The sequence below is a fragment of the Phoca vitulina genome, unplaced genomic scaffold (assembly GCF_004348235.1).
Source record: "Phoca vitulina isolate PV1807 unplaced genomic scaffold, GSC_HSeal_1.0 scaffold3, whole genome shotgun sequence".
NCBI classification, from domain to species: Eukaryota; Metazoa; Chordata; class Mammalia; order Carnivora; family Phocidae; genus Phoca; species Phoca vitulina.
The window spans coordinates 68,645,217-68,669,893 of record NW_022589706.1 but is presented as its reverse complement, the minus strand read 5'-3'; the positions used below and the strand labels follow the sequence as shown (position 1 = coordinate 68,669,893).

General features: G+C 35.3%; 1 protein-coding gene and 1 pseudogene across 7 annotated transcripts in view; both read right to left on the bottom strand.

Annotated features, from left to right (window-relative positions):
- The window catches only part of CCSER1 (coiled-coil serine rich protein 1), a 1,349,277-nt gene that overhangs the window by 738,120 nt on the left and 586,480 nt on the right, over positions 1 to 24,677 (bottom strand). The window lies entirely within an intron of this gene.
- LOC116630150 lies at positions 16,529 to 18,338 on the bottom strand (annotated as a pseudogene).

Genomic DNA, 24,677 nt, shown 5'->3' with positions numbered 1-24,677 from the left:
CTTAAAATGATTTTATTTTGTACGCATAAGGATGAAAACAAATTTCCTAGGGTCATAGAATGAGTTAGTAAGCATGGCAAATTAGTTTTCTGATCTCCTAAACCCATGTGTTTCATCAAAATCAATTATAAACTCTACTTAAGATATAAATGTCTTATGAACTCATCAACAATGAGCTTGTCAACAAAGAAAGTCAACAAATGATAAAGTAATATTAATTTATATTGCCCCATTGAACTTGCTTGATAAAAAATTCTTGGGGAAAAAATATTCTTAGGAGATCTTAAGATTCTCTGATACCAGCATTTTTTTTCCTCACAGAAGACAGATATAACTGTCACATTATACTTTTATTTTTTAAATAAGGTAAATGATTACAACTCTTCCCACAATATAGATTTTACAAGAAAGAAAAATGAAATGGTTAGAAATACCCTGTTAAACATTCCTTTTTGTTATGTAGTCATGCTTGTGTGCTTTTCATTTTTTATTTTATTTTTTTTAATTATTATTATTTCTTAAGTAGACTCCATGCCCAGCATGGGGCTTGAACTCATGAATCTGAGGTCAAGACCTGCATGCTCCAACTGAGCCAGCCAGGCACCGCATGCTTTTCATGCTTTAAATAAGAAATAGGGGACCTCTTATCCTTCAACATCTTGAATGAAGAGAATTATGTCTGAACATAACTTCAAGTTTAGTTTCTGAGAAGGAAAAGCAATTAAAGACATCAAACATATCCCATTCCCCACCTACAAGTGTGTAACACAGTTGTTTTATTTTTGTTTTATTTAAAATACTATCCTGACCCAGTTTTGAGGCCTTGGTCGGAGGCCAGTTAGATCCCCTTCTTGAACAACTAATTAAGTCCACATTCCAAATACTTCCCTTATTGGGCCCTCACACTTTAGGGCCATTATGTACCAGCCCTACCAAACCAGATACCAGGCAATTAGGGATAGCCCCCTGTATTCCTCAGAGCTCCTAAAATTATTCAAGTTAACCAATCCTCAGGGAGCCCTGGAAATCTAGCTAACCCCATGCTGTTTGCCATTACATAAGTTACCCCTAGAGCTGGAGTTTACTGTTAACTCTGTAGCCTGAGAGCAAATTCCTGCATGGTCCTGCTTGGCAGCCTTCTCTTATTGGGAGGTGTAAGTAACAGAGATCTGAGTACCAGTGTGTTGTATCTCCATCAAAAAAAAAAAAAAAAATTAAATCTCATAAAAAAATACTGGCAAGTCTGGCTGCAGGTAGTGGGCACACTTCTGCCATTCACCTGGGACAAGGGAGCTGAGCCAGCTCTTGGGCCCTGGACATTTATGCCACCCTCAGACAGAGAGGAAGGGCAATGTGAATACTGGGTACTGCTTGGCAATATATATGCATTGTTTGCATAATAAAAGGAGAAAAAAGCCCTTCTAGTTTTATATTTTAATAGAGTAAAAATCAGAGAGGAAAAACATTCCTAATATTAGCAGATCCTAAAAAAATGTGTAGTATTCTGTCTTATAGGGTGCTGAATTGTGACAATAATGAAGAATACAGATTAAGTAATGCGTTAGGGATGTTTTTCAAAGATTCTAGCCTAATTGTAGAATTCTGGGGAGGAGAAAAAGCAGAAAGCTCAACATTGTGCTACACAGAAATCATGGATAATGTGACTCAATTTAAGCAGTGGTTGCAGGCAGTCTGGGAGGTCACAAAAGTAAGCTGCAAAAAAGCAATGAATATTAGCTGATGCTACAGATCACAGCTACAAAACACAAACCAGTATTAGACAGTAAGGAAAGGAAAAAAAGGTCATGCTTTGTTCTTTTTAGAGCACTAATGGATAGCAACAACATACAGAGTAGTAAATTTAACTACTCATTATAAGTACATTGTAAAGCAGGAGTCTTTTAAGATGGCATATACATGAATTTGGAATAAGTAACTTTTTCAACTTATGAAATAGATATACTTTTGAATGGTTGCTTATGTAGTGAATATCTGAATACTCTGCCCAACTATATAATTAACTTCCATTATAAAACCAAATGTTTGGCTTAAAGAGTCTACAAATTAAATTTAAGAGTACTGAGAAGTTTTAGATTATCATTAAACAACACTGAACTATCCTAAAAACTATTATCTAATAAAGGAAAAAAACCCTACAAATCTAGCAATGTTTTTCGTTGCTGTCTCTCCTTTGGGACAGACAAGATTGCATCTGAGTGTTGTGTCACAGTTCAGCTATGTGACCGTGCACAAATCAATTACTGATAACAAAAGTACAATTTATTGAAATTCTGAAATAATAAATGTTTTGCATACATTGTCATGGATAGTCACATTTTTTTTTACCAGTGAGGTGGTATTAACCACATTTTTCTATGTTTTAACAACTTTCCTATACCACAGAACTAAAAACAATGACTGAAATAAACCCAAGTCTGCATTAACACAAAACCGGTGTCTCTCAGTAGTAGTCTGCACTACTTTGGAGAGCCTCAATTTCCCTCATAAAATGGGGATCATGTATATATATTTTTTCCCAAAATTATTCACTCACATACACATAAGGGAAACCACCACAATTAGGCATGGTAGGTAGAATGTCTAAAACAGCAACCCCAAACTTGTCCTGCCCTCATCTCCAGAATCTATGAATATGATATCACTCCAGTGATTATATTACGTTCTATAGTACAGTTGACCTTAAAATAGGGAGATATCTGTGTGGGCTTAATCTAGTCATATGAAGCAAAAGTCAGATATATTCCAAGCATGGTAAGCATTTTACTCACTACTGATGTTTTGAGGATCGAAAGGGCTGTGTGAGAAGGGATAACATAAGGAGATAAGAGAAACAGCCAGCAAGGAAATGGGACCTCAAACCTTCAACCAAGGAAGTGAGTTCTTCCAAAATCAGGGATGGGCTGGAAAGACAACCCGAGGCTCCTGATGAGGACAGCTGATGACCCCTTAATTTCAGCTTTGTGAGACTCTGACGAAAGACTTATAAATGTCTTTTAAGTCACCAAATTGCATACACAGAGACTAAAGTAAGAGAGAGAAAGCTTTCTTGAGAAAAAAATATCTAACCAGAATCTCAATGGTCAGAAGAATTAGCAAATGATCAAAGAAAGGAAAGCATTTTCCAAGCAAATGCAGGATGATGAGAATTCCTAAAGTAAAGGAAACCATTACAAGAGCTCAGGGAACAAGTATTTTAGTATAATGGTATGGAGAGGTATCGACAAGAAGACACAATTGAAAACCAAAACATGAAAGTCATTTGTACCACAATAGTAAGTTGGTTCATTCAGAAGGCTTTGATGTATCAATAAAGAATTTTAATCCATGTAAGGGTATAATCAGATTTAAGTTTATGCAGCTTACTGTAGGGACAGCAAGGAGGATGGGCTGGATGGGATAAAGACCAGAGATAGGTGGCTGGTTTAATGATCCAGGTAAGAAATTATTAGTATTTAAACTAAGATGGGGCTGTGGGAGTGGATTTGAAAGATATTTAGAAGGTGGGCTCTTCCAGATATGGGAGGCACAGGAGGGAAAAATGAGGAAGGAAAGAGTCAAGAATGATATAAAGTATCTGGGAAATGTATGGGGTGAATGCAAGTGTTGCTCATTCTTGTTGATAGCAAACCTAATTAAAGGTGGAGGAATTTAAGATGAAGAAAATACAATGAGTTTAATTTGTGACTCTTGGTAACATCCAGCTGAAGAAATATAGTATGGATTGTCGATGTAGGCATGGGCTCAGAAGAGAGACGTCTGGTCAGGCTGTGGAGATTTGGGAATCATTAGAATATTGATGTAGTGAAAAATCAACAGTTGAAAGATGAGAAGTGACTGTGGAAACACAAAACAAAAAAATGACTGAAAATGAACAGTTTGAGATAAGGAAAGCATGGAGTCATGATAGTCAAGGCAGGAAATAACTTTAGGAAAGAGAGTAAGATCAATGATGTTAGATGCAACAGAGATAAAGTAAGTGCTTATCAAATAGTAAGTCATTGTTGACTTCAACAAAGCAGTTCCAGGTGGCATGTTAGAAGTAGGATCCAGATTACAGCGGCTCAGAAGTAAATTGAAGATGTAGAAGTAAGGAGTTCCCAACTACATAATTATCAAAATACAAGCTCCTTCCAGGACCTGTTAGGATTGAGATGTGTGTGTGTGTGTGTGTGTGTGTGTGTGTGTGTGTGTGTGTGTGTTTCAGATGGAAAAGCTTGAACAGGTTTAAAGATTGATAAAAATGATTCAGTACGGAGGGAGAAGTTAGAAATACAAGGGAGAGAAGGAATAACTGAGGGAAGGAAATCCTTCAAGTGTTAAGAGATGAGATCCACTACATGCAAGGAGGTATGAGCTTCCAGTAGGCAGAGAAGTATCCATGAACATAAGGAAATGAAATAATCTTTTGTTGATAGTGCTTCAATGATAAAGGATCCTCTTTCTAAATAACTTTAACTGGTGGCTGAGTAATATTCCATTGTGTATATATATATATTCCACATCTTCTTTATCCATTCATCTGTTGAAGGGCATCTCGGCTCCTTCCACAGTTTGGCTGTTGTGGACTTTGCTGCCATGAACATTGGGGTGCATGTGCCCCTTCTTTTCACTACATCTGTATCTTTGGGGTAAATACCTAGTAGTGCAATTGCTGGAGTAGCCAGGTGATGGCTATTAAGGAGGGCACGTGTTGTGATGAGCTCTGGGTGTTATATGCAACTAATGAATCATTGAACACTACATCAAAAACTAATGATGGCTAACTTAACATAATAAAAAATAAAAACAATATTTCATTACATTTTAAAAAATAAAAATAAATAAATAAATAAATAAATAAATAAATAACTTTAACTATGTAATAGACTGCTAAGAATTGAATGTGTTCCCTCAAAATTCATATGCTAAAGTACTAACCCCTAGAACCTCAGAACATGACCTTGTTTGGAAATGGAGTCACTGCAGATGTAATTGGTTAAAATGAAGAGAGTACTAGAATAGGGTGAGCCCCTAGTCCAATATGACTGATGTCTATACAAAGGAGAAATTTGGACACAGAGAAATGTACACGAGGAGAACACCATGTAAAGACTGGAGTTAATGTCACAAACCAAGGAACTACCAGAAACTAGGAGAGAGACCTGGGACAGATTCTTCCCTAGCACCATCAAAGGGAGCACAGTCTTAATGACACTTTGGTCTCAGAATTCTAGCTTTCAGAACTGAGACAATACATTTCTGTTGGTTAAGCTACACAGTTGTACTTTGTATAGTATCCCTAGGAAACCAATACATAGACATAATGTAATTTTCAACTGCTACACCTTCTTATAGATTATATATAAGTAATTGAGTTTATATATAATTTTTCAATAATTAGCAAATCAGCAAATAGAAAGAAGTAGGAAAGGATGGAAAAAAGAGAGTACATAAACCATGACCTTTCTCTACCATGTCTCTTACCTTCAAAGCTCTCCAAATACTCATTCTTATTTCTAACATAGGGTCATATTAAATAAAATGGAGGGGTTATTAGCATATCTAATATAACAGTAGTTCTTTATTCCTTCAGGTTATAAACATAAAGCACTTTTATCTTTGCATATTTAGTCACTACTTGATTCTTGAGCAAGTAAGAGGTGTAGGTGTCTACTTAAGTCTGTATCTGTAGCAGTAGTTTTGCCTTTAGTCACACTCAATCATTCAAGGGAACACCAGGGTTTACTGTTGTGGACTTTTGGGCAGAATGTGAGGGCAGCCACTACCACATTCTTGTAACTTGACACTGATCAAAATGATCAAAATGTTTTGGACAAGTTAGTCTCATCAAAGTCAAATTTGCTTTGACCACTAATCAGTATGTGAATTCGTTCACATACTGATTCCTTTTCACATATAATTCCTTTTCACATATAATAAAATGTGGTAAGAATAATGTCACCTTCAGGCATGGGGGGAAATGTAAATGAATGCCCTCATATTCATACCCATCCTCATGCCATCTGAGCCCTCCTGGTTGAAAAGAAAAAAAAAAAAAAAGGAAAGGAAAGAAAAGAAAAGAAACCTCTGATGACTGCAAATCAGTGGCCATACCATAGATATCCATTATTATAATGTCAAAATATTAAAGGCAACCATAAGTATGCAATAATTAAAGAACTGTTATTAAATGATGGTAAATCTATCCAATGAAATATGCAACTTCGAGAAAGGCTGGTTACAGAGTCTATATAGTAAGCTGAAAAATACACTTTTAAAATTTAAATCTAATTTTAAATTAAACCTAAAAATTTATTCAAAGATATTTAGCAATCATGTAACCTGCTGAATCTATGGCACACATGATATAGTCTCAAAATAACAGTACATTCAAGCGAAAATATTCCAGGACCAAAAAAGAAATTCAAAACAACCAGAGATCCTCATTTGCATATCTTGAACATAATAACTAGAACATATAGTTCACAATAATTTTTATTATTATACTACTCTCTTCTATCAGTTTCCCAGAGACACTTCAGCAATTCTCCCAAGTGTCCTACAGTCCTTGCTTAGGTACCATGCGTCCTTCCAGCCCAACTTCCCTTCTGATTCTGAATCATAAGAACTCTTTAATGTGTCTGATAAGGAAGTCCTCCATCAGAGGGTAAAGAGGAAAAGAACTTAAGACCCAAATTATTATTATTATTTTAGATTTTGTTCTGAATTTATTTGAGAGAGAAAGAGAGAGAGAGTGCACACTCAGGAGCGGGGGTTGGGGGGGGCAGAGGGAAAGGAGAAGCAGACTCCCCACTGAGCAGGAAGCCCTACCCAGGGCTGGATCCCAGGACCTTGAGATTGTGACTTGAGCCCAAGGCAGACACTTAACTGATTGAGCCACCCAAGTACCCCTCAGACGCGAATTATTTTTAGTGAATAGAGAAAAGGTAACTTAAAAAAATTTACATAAATACCCTCCCCCAGCACCACAAAATTAAAACTATGTGAGTATTTACTAGACATCAAAAACATGGAGTAAAAAGGCTAAATTATAAACACCTGCAGGGAAAGAATGGTGTCTTTGAATCCTTTTGATACTAAGTACTCTTCATACATAAGATAGTAATAAGTGTTTTGTTAATTAAGCTTAAGAAAGTATACAAAAACTGTTCAAAAAGATGTTATTGTAAATCTATTAAAATGTTAAGATTGTAAGGAAAATAAATGACAACTTATGAAAGTGTACAACTTGAACATACAGTTTTAAATGGCATTGGACTGAGATTTATTTAGAAAGCAATACATTTAAAGGTGACTGGTACCTTATTTCTGTCAATAATTGTCAAGTTATTTTGCTTGAATACAGAAACTGTAGTTGTAATTCTTGAGGTCTTTATTCTGAACTTGTCACATTGAAAGATTTGCGCTTTAATAGTATTATATTATCTTGAAAGTAATGGACCTTTCTGTTCACTTTGACTATGAATTTAAATATGGTTTCTGTTCTTCTATTGCTACTTCAATTTTGTCCAGCTGTGCAATGCCTAACATTGCCTAATCATAAGTAGAGAGCCAGTCAAGTCACAGGATTATAACATAATAAGAAGAAAAGAAAAGAAAAGGAAAGGAAAGAAAAGAAAACCTATTTTTTAAAGGAAGCCAATAGCAAAGTACATGGGTAGCAAACTAGATAGGTAGTTTTCTACAGCGGGTGAATGAAGACTTTACCTAAATCATCTAGGGAGTATTTAAAAGATTTACAGTCTCTTCTTCCCCCCAATTTACACTGCTAGGTTTATGAGACTCAATTGCAGGTGTGAGTTGGAATCTATCTTTTTTTTTTATTTTTCTAATCTCACTCTTCAGAACACAGTGCTGTTGAAAATCAGTTGAAAAGGAATGATTATTAGAATATGTAAAACACACATAAGGATTTAGGACAACAGGTATAATTTTGCTTCTTATAATCACAATGTGCCATAAACTGGCCCTTATATAGCAAATATTTCCGTTATCCAGGATGATGGGGAAAAGGATAGGTTTTCCATGAATTACTCAGTTAGTTTTATATAAAATCATGAGTAGTATGGGAAAGGTTAAACACTTGTTCACTAATATTCACAATACTGGTATAAGAGAGAAGCCCTCTAAATTGTAGTAACTTTTAGCTTAGATATTCTCTATTAGTTCTGTTAGTCCTTAAACTGAATTAACTTTCTACCTTTCCTAAGACAAACGTAACAACAAACAACAACAAAGACTTTGTCTTTCCTAACTTCTATCCTGACTTTCTCTTCCTTTGATTAAGAGATTCTTGGAAGAGCACCTACACTTATAGAACCCATACCCTCACTTGCAATTTAGCCATGAATAAATAATCGTTCAAGCTCCTTGCCTCTGAAAACTGGCACTCCAGTCACTTAATTAAAATTGCTCTCATCAGTGTTAAGTAAAAACATTTTTCGGTCCTCAGCCTGATCTATGCTTTAGACTTGGCGATACAAAAATCCCTTTTTAAAAATATCTCTTCCTCCTGGACTTGTGCACATTCTGTCCTCAGATACTTTTCAAACTCCCTAATATTTTTCATTTCACTTTGTTCTTTAAAAGTTAATACTCTTCAGGTTTCTATCTGAAGACCTCACCCATCTCCCCTTAAATGTTTTACCGCAACAACTTACTGTATTAGCAACTACCTATAAACTGACAGTTCCAGATTTATTATCAAGCCCCATTCCCTCCTCCCCAGTCTTCTGAAATCATGTGCCAAATTTCTGCTTCCTGGAGATTTGCCACTTATGTTCCAGGTGTGACAGACTCAAACTTTCACATCTAAAATCTTCACTCCAAAGGGCAACATATAATTTCTCCTATAATTCTGGTCTCAATTAATAACATCACTTCTCCTATAACTTGATCAAGAAACTAATTCATCCTTGACTTCTTTTAGCACTTAAGTATTTCACCCCATTATCTTGCTGGCGTGGTTTCTGACGATGAGATGTCCATTGGAATTCTTTCTCTCTCTCCCTCTTTTTTTCTCTCTAGAGGTAAGATATTTTCTTTCTCTGGATTCTTTAAAGATTTTCTCTCTGTCTTTGGCTTTCTGCAGCTTCAATATGTTATGTATAGGTGTAGAGTTTTTATACTTCTTGCTTGGAATTCTCTGAGTTCCATGAACCTGTGAGTTGATGTCTGCCATTTATTTTGAAAAGGTTTTGGTCACTATTTAAACATTCCTTCTGCTTCATTCTCTCTCTTTTCTTCTAGTACTCTAATTGTGCACAGGTTATACTCTTAGAATTCTTGGATATTCTGTTATTTTATTTCCATTCCTTTCTCTTTTTGTGTTTCATTTGACATATCTTCAAGCTCACTGATTCCTTCCTCGGCAGTGTCTAATCTACTATTGAGTCCATCAAAGGCATTTTTCATTTATGTCAATTTCTAGCATTTCATTTTGATTTTTAGAGTTTCCATTTCTCTGCTTACATTGCCTATTTGTTCTTGCATGCTGTTTACTGTTTTTCCATTACTGCCCTTAACATACTAATTAGAATTATTTTAAATTCCCTGTGTGATAATTTCAAAATCTGTGTTTATATGAATTTAGTTCTGCTGCTTACTTTGTTTCTTCTTCTTTTTTTCCTGTCTTTTAGCATGCCTTGTAATTTTTTAGAAAGCTGGAGTGATGTATTGAAAAATAACTGAAGTAAATAGTGTGAATTTTTATGTTAATCTTGCTAAAAGTTGGGCTGTGTTTAGTATTTGCTGTAACTGTAGGTCCCAGAGGCCTCAAATTCCTTGACTGTCCTTACTTTTGTCTCCTCTGCTGTCTACTCTATGAGCTACTCTAAGAGTCTGTGCCTTGCAGTTCTTTCAGCTATAATCCACTGTGTACTGGAACATTGTTGATGTAATTGTAAGGAGTTGGGGGGGCGATGGTATTCTATAATCTCATTATTATCAGTTTTTTAGCAGGCCTGTGTTTCTGGGATGATTGTGACCTTCACAAGTCTTTCTTAACTTTATTCTCCCTCCTCAGGTCAGACAGGAAGGGTAGAGAGGGCTGGAATTGGTTAATTGCCCTTCTCTCTCCCAGATGACATAAAACTTCTGCCTAGAGAGCAGGTCTTTGTTATAGAAAAGGCCCCGGGCATATTTCAAAGAGTTATTTTTCTGCTTCTCTGCCAAAACACAAGAGGACTTTATTTTGGTTCTTCACCATGAGAATCTGGTGGGAATTTCAAGGTAAGATTCATTCAAGTGTGGGTTCCCCCTTAAGAATGTGGCCCCCAAGAGTTTCATACTGTCAACCTAGTCTACACATAGCTTCGAGTAATTCATCAAAATTACAATTTAAGTGTTCCTACCAGTGTATAGCTTTAGTGGCCTCTGTTCCATGTAAATTGATTTTGGCAGTGATTCTCTATATTTGTCTGTGGTGGTGATTTGCTCTGTGGCCTTGTTTCTTCGATAAGCCCAAGAAAAGTTGTTGATTTTCAGTTTGTTTCAGCTTTTGCTGTTTGTAAAAAACAGAAGTGATGACTTCCAAGCTCCTTACCTACTGGAATTAAAACCACAAGTCCGTATGCACGATTTATCTTCTCACATTCTAAAACCAACTGAAAAACAATCCCTTTTCTGACTCCAAAATTCCCTTAACTCATTCCCTTTCTTCATTTCCCATCACTACTGCCTTAATTCAGGTCTTTCTATCTGGTTAGACTTCTTCGTATGTCTCAGAATTGCTCTCCTTGCCTTTGTTGCAACACTAAGGAAGAGAACCTTAATTGAGTTATTTATGTATATATATTTTTATTTTTTTTAAAGATTTTATTTATTTATTTGACAGAGAGAGACACAGCAAGAGAGGGAACACAAGCAGGGGGAGAGGAAGAGGGAGAAGCAGACTCCCCGCCGAGCAGGGAACCCGATGCAGGGCTCAATCCCAGGACCCTGGGACCATGACCTGAGCCGAAGGCAGACGCTTAATGACTGAGTCACCCAGGTGCCCCAAGTTATTTATGTATATTTATTTCCCTATTATATGTAAGCTCTTTGAGGACAGAAACCATATTTTATCTTTGCACATCACAAATCATGTAGTCCAGTAGCTTTCACAGAGGAGTTCAGTAAATACCAATTAAATGAATGGATGGATGGGCAAATCATCTACTATCTTATGCGCCGTTAGTGCTTTAGTAGAAAAAAATTAGGCTGAATCTTGAAGTTAAAATTGATTTTGATTTCCTTAGATTAGTCCAGAAATTCTTTAAGAAAAGATATTTTGCCCACAAATATATTCCATTAATGATGCAGCTGCCTCCTGGTGGTATACTAGTTATCAATTCAATGAAGGCAGGACAGGAAATGTGCTGTATAATCAGTACTCTGGAGATATACATATATATTTAATCCTGGACAATTCACGTCTTAATGCTCAAAAAAGTATTTATCAGGAAATAATTTTACTGCCTTTCGCAGCATTAAAGCCATCTAGGAGAATACTCTATAAAAGAAATATTCTTTCTCTTATTTTTGTTGCCATATCTGGCATTTAACACACTGCTTTGGTTTTCACCATTCTCTCAATATTATTTTAAGTTTTTTGTAAGGTACATCACAATCATTATTCTATCTTTCATAAGTAAATTGAAGTAGAAAATAGAAATAGAAAAGATAAGTGACTTGCTCAAGGCAAACACAAAAGTCATCAAAAGAGCTAAAACAAAACACTGTCAAATATTTCAATAACAAAACCCATGATTTCATACTTACAGACAATAGCTATAGAAAACTGAGAAAAGTGCAGTCATTTTTATTTTTCCTGAGAGCTAAAGCCAAGATTGCCTAATACATATAAAGATAGTTTTTAATGAACACAGAAAAATTTTTTACAAAACCTTATTGTTTTTAGCTTCATTAGGAAGTCAAACAGTTCAGCTAATTTTAATATTCCATATTTTATCAGAAAAAAATCTTCCAAATTTAACTTCTGCTAAAATAAGGGAAGACTGCCTACTTAATTCCATGGGCATTATATCCATCATTTCATTAGATGTGATTTTACAGAAACCCTATGAATTAGGTGGTATTGCTGAGATTTTACAGGACAGCAGAGAGGAGTGGCTCAGAGAAACCCCAGTAGCCAACATTCCACAGTCACACATACATTACAAAGGAGGTTTATACACCACATGTTTGATGAATGACTAATTTCTGAGTTGAGGTCAATGTCTGGTTCTATAGATAATAAACAGTGTTATGAGAAATACTCTTTCTATTCTAGATCCCAAGAGTTCAAGATTTCTTGAAGATCACAATATTTAGAAATGTTGATACTTGAGTGAATTTAGGTTACCTTTACAAAGTATGTTAATGAAGTAAAAAGGGAGTACTCCTGGGTGAGGAATCTTCCTGATCATTAGTCTTGCTTACAGAATCTCCATAAGTTCAATATTATTTTAGGAGAATCAGAAGCCTACCGTCCTCTGACACTTTTCCTTTCAGATACAGTTAAGTGGACGGAAAAACTCCTTTCTCTACTGACTCACATTTTCAACTTTTGAATAAATAAAGTCCTGGTGGATAATCTGGGCCTCCTTAACCCCTGGTACCCATTTGACATTGGGCAGGGAAAGTTTTCAGATTTCCCTAGGGCATGTAGCCTGCAAGTGCAATAAAAAAAATCACTAACATATAATGTATTATTTGTTTCAGAGGCACAGGTCTGTGATTCATCAGTCTTACACAATTCACAGCGCTCACCATAGCACATACCCTCCCCAATGTCTATCACCCAGTCACCCCATCCCTTCCACCCCCCACTACTCCAGGAACCCTCAGTTTGTTTCCTGAGATTAAGAATTCCTCATATCAGTGAGATCATATGATATTCCTAAAAAAATGACTATATTTGCACTTCTACGATCTCAGCATTTTGCTTGAATTATTTTGAGGGCCATTAATGAATCTGAAATATTCTTAGAAATCATTTAGATGGGAAGTACAAAAGGATACTGAGGTTTGGGCTTACTTTTTGGGGATTCCTGACCATCCCCTTTTTGGAAAGAAAAGAATCCAAAGATTCGAGAAGCTTGTCCTCCCTGAGTGGTAGACAATGTAAGCTTCCCAACCCCAACAGGTGACAGTGATTAACTACATAAGAGGGACTCAGAGAAAGTCAAGTCCTGAGGGCAACTTTATTAATTAAGGTGCTTTTAAGAATAATAAAAGATAGCCATTTAAAAGTAGCATAAACAGAAAAGATATTTATTATCTCATAAACAATAGATTAACAGAGATAGGTGGTCCCAGGTTTAGTTATTCAGCAGCATAAAAACATTATCAAAGACCATGATACTTTCTATGTTAGTTTCACTCATTCTCAAAGGGTAGGCATTAGTTCTTGGTTTTGACCCTTTGTAGTTGTAGGCAGGGAAATACAAAGCCAAAAAGCATGCTCTTGATCAAACTGGATTTAATAGTGGGAAGCACAGTTTTTCCTCTCGAAAGTATTATTTTCATCAAAGGCATACTTTTCCATCTGGTCCATTGGCCAAGATTGGGCCACACAACCAAGCTCAAGCTTCAAGGGAGTATCAGGCATTTTTTTAGCTGGCAGGTTCTATATCAAGGAAGACTGTCTGCACGGGGAGAAGATCAATGAGGTAAGAATCTGACATTGTAAGGCTATATACATAACCTGTAGGGAAAGTCTGGCATCATTTTGCACTCATGACTCATTACTTTAAATATCTTTCATTCAGTAGGATATTTAGAAATAAGGGAATATTAAATGTTAGCCATTTGACAAGGGTCTGAGAATACTGCAGCAAACAAGATGGAAAAAGAATGCTTATACTCTTTAGTGCAAAGAACAGAATTCTAAAGTCTGATGATGTTATGGAAGATAATTACCACTCCATCCTTTTCTAATTAAGTAATGTTTAAGCTGAGATCTGGGAAAGATGATTATAATTTTGCTGTGGTAAAAGAAAAATAAAATACACCTTGACTAAGATAAAAGGGAACACGGAAAGTTCAAGGAAATAAAAGATACCGAGTATTGATGAAGTATGAAACTCAAAGGGACAGAATGACACTTGACGATGCTGTAAAATCAGCCATATCATGAGTGCTTCTGAGACTTTATATTAAGAACAAGGGGAATGAAGGTTTTTAGACTTCATCTCAAGGACAAGGGATTTTAGCAGGGATATGACATATTTGCCTAAAGCTGGAAGAATGATTGAGGAAACAAAGGGGGAGGATAAAGTTGTAAGAGAGGAAGTGAGGATGCCAATTAGGAGGCTACTACAATGCTAGAGGAAATAGATAATAGCATTTCTGAGTTGATGGTAGCGGACCTGAATTATAAATTTTGTCCCTAAGTCTTCTGAGAAAACGCTCAACTACTGTCTGAAATAGTTTTTACCAGGTATTTACGCACTTGTTTTAAATATACATAATTGTGAATTAATTCACTGTGGTTTCATAAAGAGTTTTTAAAAGTCAACCAAGAACTTCTAACCCCATTTCTAAAGGAACAGGAATCTTGAGGAATGCAGGGCTCCCTCTAGCTTATATGTGGTATCCTACATGAAGTTCATTGGTTTCCTTGCAGAAGAGTGTTCCCTCCCCAAACATAAGACAGAATGTCGGAAACAATATGTAATCTCTGGGGTGTTGGTTTTGTAAATAAAATAACAGGTTTGGTTTTTTAATTTGTTTGTGTGTTGTTTGGTTTGTTTTTCTACAAGAATGTATTTCTAATAATATACTGGCCTTTAATGGAGAATTCGATTACAATAAATTTGCTTCTCAGATATTTTTACAGCAAGGTTCACTTACAATCATCCAACAAGAGATACACGTATCCATGCACTCATGCACATTCTACTTTCAAACTAATCTTCTTCAATGTATTTTTCAAATGCTTGAATTATGTTTCTTTCTATTCAGGAACTTATGAATACAGAGATACAATATAAATCTTCTCCCTATCATAGTCTTCCAATTGCCAGTGGTCTGTAAAATACAGATTCAACAAATCAACTTTTGTTAGACCTGAATTTCCTACTTCCTACAGTAGTAACTTTAAGCAGAACAGTGTTCAAGATAATATAATTTGAGTTATACTGTTATTAAGCAAAAAACGATGCCTATACTTTAGAGAAAACTATATGAAAATAGTCTAATAAATGTATTCAATCATGAGACAGTAGATTGTCTTCCTTTTTTCCCCCCAAGATATTAAACCAACAGAATAAGAAAACATTTAAAGGAAAGGAGAATTATTACTAAAAGAAGCAGCTAACATTTATTTTGTTTTAATTGTATGTCAGGCACTCTGGATACATTGTCTCATTTAACCCTTACAATAACCCCGAGTTAGGAACTTTTATGTTGTGATTAATCATTGAAAAACTAATGCTTTAAATGTGCAAATAATGTACTCAGTCCTCCAGAACTACCCTGTAATAGTATTAGGTCTATTTGGCTCCAATGTCTTGATATTTCAATATGATGCTATAAAACATCTACAATATGCCAAACATTCTTAGGTGTTTCAAGCACATTTAATTTAGTTGGTACAATAATTCTGATGAGTAGATATTAATATCTATGATGAACAGATAAGAAAACTGAAACTCAGAGAGGCTTAAATACATCTTTCAATGTCACACACTTAAGTAGTCGACAAAGATGTAATAGAGTTTTCATTTGAACCTATACATTCTTTTTTTTTTTTTAATTAATTTATTTGACAGAGAGAGAGAGCACAAGCAGGGGGAGCAGCAGAGTGAGAGGGAGAAGCAGGCTCCCTGCTTAAGCCCGACACAGGGTTTGATCCTAGGACCCCTGGATCATGACCTGAGCCAAAGGCAGATGCTTAACCAACTGAGCCACCCAGGCGCCCCTGAACCTATACGTTCTGATATCAGAGCAACTGTCCTGGTTCCAAATTACCCAAGATGAATAATAGAAATACTGACAAATAATCAGGAGAAAACTCAGTAAGGGAGGGGGAAGGAAGTGCTAAGAGTGAGGTCTTCGAGTCCAACAGGTTATGTGTAGAGACACTTTTTAAGTTGTCTATTATGACAGAGAGTTATTAATTAATCCATTCATACTTTTTTCAACAAATACTTTTTAAGTGCCTACCATGTGCCAGTCACAGGGAATATAGTGTTCAAAGAAACAAGCTTCCAGTTGAGAACTGAGAGGACTAAGTTAACTAAAGCTTATTGGGTGTGGCAAGAGGAAGAAAATTAAGAAATAGAAATATGTAAGGTACAAAATTAAAAACCTCTGTCATTTACTAAGTGTCTGACCTTTTTTTTTTGTCACTTAATTATTTTGGATTTTTAGTATTTCTATATGACATGTGACAATTTTTTTTTCTTTCCTGTTTGTCTCTCTAATTGTGAACGAGAAACTATTAAAGTGGCCAAAGCTGTTTTCCTACCCCTGGAAGACTCAGGGATGTACCCACTTGCACTTTCCCACCCTTGAGGAATCTTCAGAGTTTTGCAGCCATGAAGTTAGTATGAGGTTTCACAAGGGGAACAGTGGCAAACCATGCTTGAACTCTGTCATGTTCTGAATCACTTCAGGTTGTGCCAAGGCTGGTGCTTGTGACAAATTTATATCATTTTGACATGGGAACTCTCCAACCACAGGATAAGAATCCATTTCCCTGGTAAGAACATGGACGGATACCTTATGTCTCCTTGGGGCATCTACTGTCAACATCTCCTTGTAGAATTTGATGATATCTTCCTTAGTAGGGTCTTTAAATTAAAATTTAAATGTCTTTAAACTACTTCTGTATTATCTCTGTCAAAATTGTATTGCTGGAAGATGATTTACCCCAATATTTAGCACACTCTGCAGATAGTTTCTTTGGTTTGTCTAGTTAATGAATTGCTAATGCTTGAATGTGTTTTTGAAAAGCCTCTTCTGTTATGTCCTCTATGGACTTCTCCATGGCTATTAAGCAAGCTTCCACTCTGCTTTCCATTCTAGGTAGTGAGGTGGCTTTTCTGATTGGATGATGAATCACAAGCCCTGCATGCCGTTGGCTTGACATGGCCCACTGAAGATGATAGGCCCAGCTGCTCCTTGGTGCACAGGGTGTTGAAGCAGCAAGGCTCACAGATGATCTGGTAGAAGAGCTCTAGAAACATATTCTCTGAGATGCTTTGCATGTCTGTCTGGTGGTATATCTCGACGCCACAGTTATTGTGAACTTCATTCCTCTGTTGATAAACAAACCATCCTCTGAATGTATGAAGCTAAACTTCTCCATACCGAACCAGCTGACTTGGAAGGAGAGGATTCATATGAGCATGTTCAATAACGATGTGTTCAACCATCTGCATAATTCCTAGTGTAGCCTGCTTTGTTATGTTTCCATGGAGAAGGGCTTTAGTGTGCAGCCATGGCAGGAGCTGAGGTATGAAGGCCTTAAGGGTGACATCATCCAGAGTTTCTTTTAATTCATCTTTAGTCCAGGCCACTTCAGTCATCAGCAAGGGGAGGTAGGACGTGGTGTGCTGGTGAGGCTGTTCAACTTGGAAATTGTTAAAGCACATATATGCCTCTTTGATAATTTCAAATCTTTTTTCATTAATCTCAAAGGTAGCCATTTTCTCAATAATTTTCTTTAGCAAAATTGGCTGCTTGTCATCATAACCTTTCACTGAGAGATGCATCCCACAGATGGTATTTTGGAGGTCATAGCTCAAGCCTCCTAGTTCTGCTGCACATGCATATTTGTTGAGAGAGTCTGTGGGGATTTGAGGAACTCAAGGTACAAATAGGCCATGTTATGGTGCAAGGGGTCCACATAAGCAAATGGGCCGAAAAAGAAGTTGAGACAAGCCTCTGGCAAGAAAAACTTACCATCTTGTTTGAGCCAGAGTTTGCTCATAGCTGTGTCCTTAATAAGAGAAGGGTATGGTGCTGCTTCCTTTTCTAATGATAAAAATCTCAAAATTCGTAGGAATAAATTCATTCTTCATTGGAAGTTTAAATTTCCTATTCAGGTCAGCATTTTGCCATTTCTTAATGACTTTGTCTGGTACAGCTTCTTGCTTGTACTGGGTTCTATACCACTCTTCTGTGCGATCGGTTTTTCCTTCAAGACTTGGAAGCTATTGCAACCCACGTATTTTCTGGTCTGAGTTTATCCAGAACCATCTCTATTAAGGCAGGTCTAAATTCTTCCAGTAAATATTCAGCTGTGAGCACTTCTAGGCAATAATAATGCAATATTCCTGCAATCTTAGAAGTGTAGCTCATGGCCTCTCTTTATCTTTAAACCAAAACACAACAGCATTCAAGCCCTAGAATTCTTGGAAAACCCATTCTTAAGGTCCTTCTGCACATAACTTCTGAATGTATTGAAATGTGCAAAATTATATCTTCAACATGCAATAATCCTACCTTAGTCAAGTCTACATTAATGATAAAAAAAAAAAAAAACCCACATAAAACCTGGAGGCTCTTTCCTTCTGCCCACCACCAAGAGTATCTACTCAGCCCTTTGAGATCTGATAACAGACTTCCAGGACCTTCATGGCCAATGAGATGACTAAGATAATGGCCAGGATTTGATTTGTAGTATTTCTGAAGGTCAGGTATGGGAAATGTCACATAAAGATTCCTAATATCCTTCATAGGTACTATTTTGTAAAGTTGTTTAAGATGTTCTTCTTGGAAAGGGTGTTTAGGAAACTCTGGCAATGGTACATTTTTGTTCTCAACTTCAGAAAATTACTTTACCACCAGATTAGTCAAGTCTTCTAAAGATTCACACAAATAGCCATTAAGTTAGGTGAATAATAAGTAGAGTGGAATTTCAGTAGCTCTTGCCTTACATCAATGTCTTCTTGGTTTGGTTTAGTTTCTAAAATATATTTGTTACCTGTCCCAAATTTGCTGAAGCGATTCCCCATAGCTTTTCCAAATGAAAGAGTCTCCAGGCATCATTCATCACAGTCTTCTCATGTTCTGAATCAACCTCATTCATCTATCTTTGCAACTCTCACCAAACAAGGGGCACAGGAAAAATTGTGCAAACTAGACTACCAATTCATTATAAAAGGCTATAATTCAGGAAGAGCCAGATAGGAAGGATGCACAGGGCAAGGTAGGTGGGAAGTCATACAGAGGCCACTCTTCCCAAACCTCCATGTTTTCACCAACCTGGCAGTTTTTGACCTTTCTGAAATTCCTTAATATCCGAGTACTTCAGTTTCCTCACACGAAAAATGAGAAGAATATTGCTGCTTAATTTATATGGTTGCTATAAACATTAAAATGAGTGATGAAGACTAATATGTGTTAATATATGTAAATCATTTAGAAGGACTGCCTGACTTCAAATCACTCAATAAATATTAGTATTAACATTTCATAAATGTTGGATGCTATGATGATGAGTCATGTTTCCTACTAACATGAAAGCATATCACCAAAGTTTATTCAAGGTACAGTTAGCTCTTAACAGGTATTACTAATTACATCTACCAACCAGAGCAAGTTTTTTTCAAACAGGGGTTTCTGTTCAAAACAAGGTCAGCTGGAGCTCTGAAAATTTTCCTAACATTCTTATTTAATTTTCTATTATCTTTGAGATAACTTTCAAGTAATCCACTTCTCTTAATAAGACTGACATGCCACATTCTTCTGCTCAGCAGCATGTCTCTTGGGTCTTAGAAACTATAAGGAGATCCACCAGTTCTGTCAAAAACGAGTGCTAGAAAAATACTAAGGACATACAACAGAAAACCTATCTCCTTGATTTCAGGAGAATTGAACTGAAATTAGAAAGTGAAATTGTTTCACTTCATACAATATTTTAAATTATTATATTAAAAAATTACTTGAGGAGCACCTGGGTGGCTCAGTCAGTTGAGTGACCAATTCTTGGTTTTGGCTCAGGTCCTGATCTCAGCGTGGTGAAATCGAGCCCCAGGATCTCCACGCTCAGTGTGGGGTCTGCTTGGGATTCTCTCCCTCCCCCTGCTCGTGGGCTTTCTCTCTCTCTAAAATAAATAAATAAAATCTTCTAAAAAATTATTTGAAACACCACATTTACTATCAGAGGCACTTTTGACACTTCGGAATGCACTTCTCTAGCCTAATCCCCATACCTTAGACATGAATATACTGAATTAGATACTGTGTAAATTACTTTCTCAAGACTATGCAGCTAGATAATGGAGGAATCTGTACCAAAAGCCCTTCTCCTGATTGTTGTTCAAGCATAGAACCAACTCATCATCACATACAGTGGCAACTAGCCACCAGTTATAGCTGATCCCAGATTGGAAGACATTTTACTCAGGGACAGTTTCACTACACCTCTACCTACAAAGGTCAGACTTTATAAAAGAAATACTCTGCACAGAATATCCAACCTCATTTTCTCTAACAAAACAAAACAAAACAAAAACCAAACTATGAAATATTAGCTAAAAATTCATAAATTAAAATAACAATTTTAAATGTTAATTCCATACATTAAAATATGCCTATTTGCAGTTAACCCATTACAAATATTCTGTATCAATTTTAAGATGTACATATTTATAATTAACTTCTTAAGGGAGAAGTTCACATGTGTGTTATAGTAGTAATGAGCTTCAAAATGGAAACTGCTACATTTTTAAAACACCAAATTATAATGAAGATAGAATAAACCCCACCATCCTGAAAAATATTTTTTCTTACTATTCACATTTGTAGTTCCAAAATTGTTTCTCCATGTGCTACATTTAACAACCTTATCTCCTTGACAGTAAAATTATCTCCAGAACAATAATCTACATTGCCAAACTATTTGTAACTGAATGGAATAATAAATGTTGTTTCATTGGGCACCTCACAAATTTGAAGTAGAGTTAACAAAAAATAATTATTATTATGTTTTGACATTTTGAGCAGATACTCTAGCTCTCTTTGGAGAGCAAACAGGCTGTGTTTTTCACTTGATCTCAAGTACTCAATTCATCATTCTCAGATGATCTCTAAATAAAAATACAGAGTTGGTTCATTCAATTCTAGTCTTCAAGGTGCTGAAGAGTTATTATTATAAAATGAATCATTTTTCTTTGTTAAATCAATTATAGAAGAACTCACATAGAAAGGGATCTTGCCAATAAGTAATCTGGGCAGAGTTCAGAAGCTATACATTTCATTTAAAGCATTGATTAGCAATTTGTAATTTTTAAACTTAAATTCACAAAGTCCTCTTTGATTCTGTAATAGTTGTACATATTTAAGGCTGAGAATTTTACTCTTACATACAGGTCCTATCAATGGATTTTTTGGAGTAAGAGTAGTTGAGATTAATGAGCTTATTATAATTCATTAGAAAGTGGTATGTGGATGACTGCCTACTTTAATTAGTTTTATTACTGTAGGAAATTGTTTCATATGCCAGGCTCATCACCAAGCACGCCTGGAAAACATTAGAGCAGTAATCAGACTTGATATGAGGTACCTTTCATTAGGCAGTATGGCTAATGGCACTTATAATGAACAAGGAGGGTATTAAAAAGACGGACATGACAGCATCTAGCAAAAAGGAATTTATCAGATCAACTGTTTTTGTGAAGCAGAATGCAAAGTATAGTACTTCAAAATACTGTTGTGGCATACAGGGTGCAAGATTTATAATTATGGCAAAAGATTTAAGTATCTCAGGTTCATCTAATAAAACTCAATACAAATTTTCTATGATTCATATGTTATTAGAAAATGTTAGTAATCAGATCTTCTAACAAAGTAATCCTTCAAATGATATTTCTTTTGAAATAAAACACCTATGACTTTGAGCAAACAAAAAAAATCAAGTCACAATCTGAAAGAAGCAAATACAAGTATAAAACATATTTCAGAATAGAAGTAAATGAAAAATTATAAACATATTCCATAGGAACTGACTGGGTTCTTTTATAAGTTCAGACTTATAAAAATATTTTTTAAATGTTCTTAATAATTTTTTACCTATGTTCAAAATTAACCTTATAAACATTTCATATTTAAGATTTTGGCCTTATATAAGTATTAGAAGTTACACCTCAAAAATTAACTAGAAAAAAAAGGAAATTCTATGCACCTCTAGTTCACTCCTAAGACACTCATACCATTCATAACATCAATTTTATTTTATCATACCTTGTTAAGTAGTGTTTAGGAAGCACAATTCTCATTTCACTGATGAAGAAATGAACATTATTATGTTTTTTTACATATACTGAGAGCATGCTGAAGTTTCTGACTACCCACACTAACCTTTACTTTTACGAGTACATTCTTTCAATATTTAGAATTATTCCTCCAAATATGTGAGCTATATCGTCAAGACATTCTAATTTCTCTTCTGCTATTACAGAAAAGATGTTATCGTAATTTCAGGCAGAGAACTGCAATTTCTGGCCCCTCCTCTAACATATTTTGTTTTTACTGGAAATATTCTAATTACAAAGCATTATAGTTCAATGAGCTATCAATTAGCAACGAATGCAGAAAATATCAGAAACTGCTCTTCCATTCAATAGAGATTATCATCTATGTCAGAAAAAGTCTAACTTTAAAAACATTGTGAATAAGGTGGAAAGGCATTTAACTGTATCCTTCTTTTGCTGAGTAGTCTTGTTAAAACAACAACAAGCAAACCTAACCATCATCACTAACAGTAACAGACACCACACGCACCTCAGATCTAAATCTCAACAAGTATTTTTAGTGTCCTAAAAAAAGTTGCTTGCCTATGGTTTACCAGTACTTTTCAAAATTACAGTGTAAGTACCCTGATTTCCTATTCTATGACATTGATTCAGCATACACGTCTGTCATCTATTGCTTTTATTAAAATCAAAAAGCATCATAAAATTAAACAATACATATGCTGCAAATTAAGATCACGAGTATTAGAAACGATGGCCATTTTGTATGCATTTAAAAAAAGATTACTCTTTTTGGATTACATTCCACTTTGTCTGCAGTACAGATTACCGATTAGTGAGTAGAGTGGATATAAAAACTCAGGAGGAAAAAGAACATTTCTCTTTTTGGGTCATAAAAGGAAAGGATCTTCACAAGAAAAGAACTTGATAGATAAAATCATTTTTTAACACAATACGAAAAGCCTACTTTTCTTTAAGAGGAAATCAATTTTAACAGACAGGTATCAGTAATTCTGCCAGGATGTTCTTGAGATTAGAGAATGATTTGAGGCTTCATTTTATCTGCTGCACCACAACTCAAATGTTTGAAAACTACAATAACTTAAACCTAAGCATAGAAACACTTTTAAGTAAAAAAAGCAGTCTGATGATTGATTGATCTGCCATAAAAAAAATATATATATATGTATATATATATGTGTGTGTGTGTATATTATATATAAATATACATATATATTTCCTTTTCAATTTTCCAAAGACAGTGAAATATTTTCATTTTGTTCCAGTAGTGAGTGTAAGTTATACTTGACATTTTATGTGAGAAATTTTGCTTTTTAGCATACATAAAAGTCATCAATAAATAATAAACATATATCTGGTAAGTCACCCATTGTCCATTATAACTGGTCTTAATTTTAATAATGAATAGTAATTAATATGAAGTCTGCTATATATTTACTCTCACATTTTTATGAAACCACTGTGAACTTAAATAAATAATATATTGATTTGAAAACAAAACTCTAATAATAATCCTCATTGTCTCCCTAAAACAATATCTTTGAAAAATAATGCTAGGAAAATCTCTAAGAAATAATGGAATGTATTTATAATTTAGTATTTTATTTGTATGTTATACACTTTCTGAAGATCATTTTCTTTTTTTTAATTACAAAAATGTTATTAACAATTTTGCTTTGAGACCAAATGTTCTGAGTGAAAAGACAATATAGAACTAACTACCACTTATGAGTAGAAATATGTAATTTCTTGTCTTAGTCTCATTGCACCTGGGATTTAGACAAAGATCAAAACTTGGGAGTCCCTATAGGCAAAATTTATACTGATTATATGTTTTAGCTCCTGCCCGCTGCCAGTGGTAATGACACCTAAGAATCCCTCCATGGCACCAATTCAATTTACAACAATGTAGAAACAGAAACCAGAAGATACATCACACAAAGCTGTGTATAAAAAGAAAAACAAGTATTATCTGCTGAGGTTCCAAGTGAAACTCAAATTCCATGCCAATATCAGGATCTGTAAAATTGGCACAAAACTGAAAGCCTTCAAATTAACTAAAGCACCACATCCATTATGGCCCAACACAGCAGATTTGGAAGTTCCACATTCAAAATAGTGCCTAACTTTTATGAAAATGCCAATTTTGTTCTACTTCTTTGTTTCTTTTTGTTTTTGTTTTTGTTTTTTGGGGTATAGTTGACACACAATGTTACATCAGTTTCAGGTGTACAACATAGTGATTCTACAAGTTTATACATTATGCTGTGTTCACCGCAAGTGTAGCTGCCATCCATCACCTACAACACTATTACAGTATCGTTGACTGCAGTCCTTATGCTGTGTTTTTAATTCCAGTGACTTATTCATTCCATAACTTGAAAGCGGTGTGTCCCATGACTGTTTACCCATATTGCCTGTCTCCCCACCTCCCTCCCCTCTGGTAAC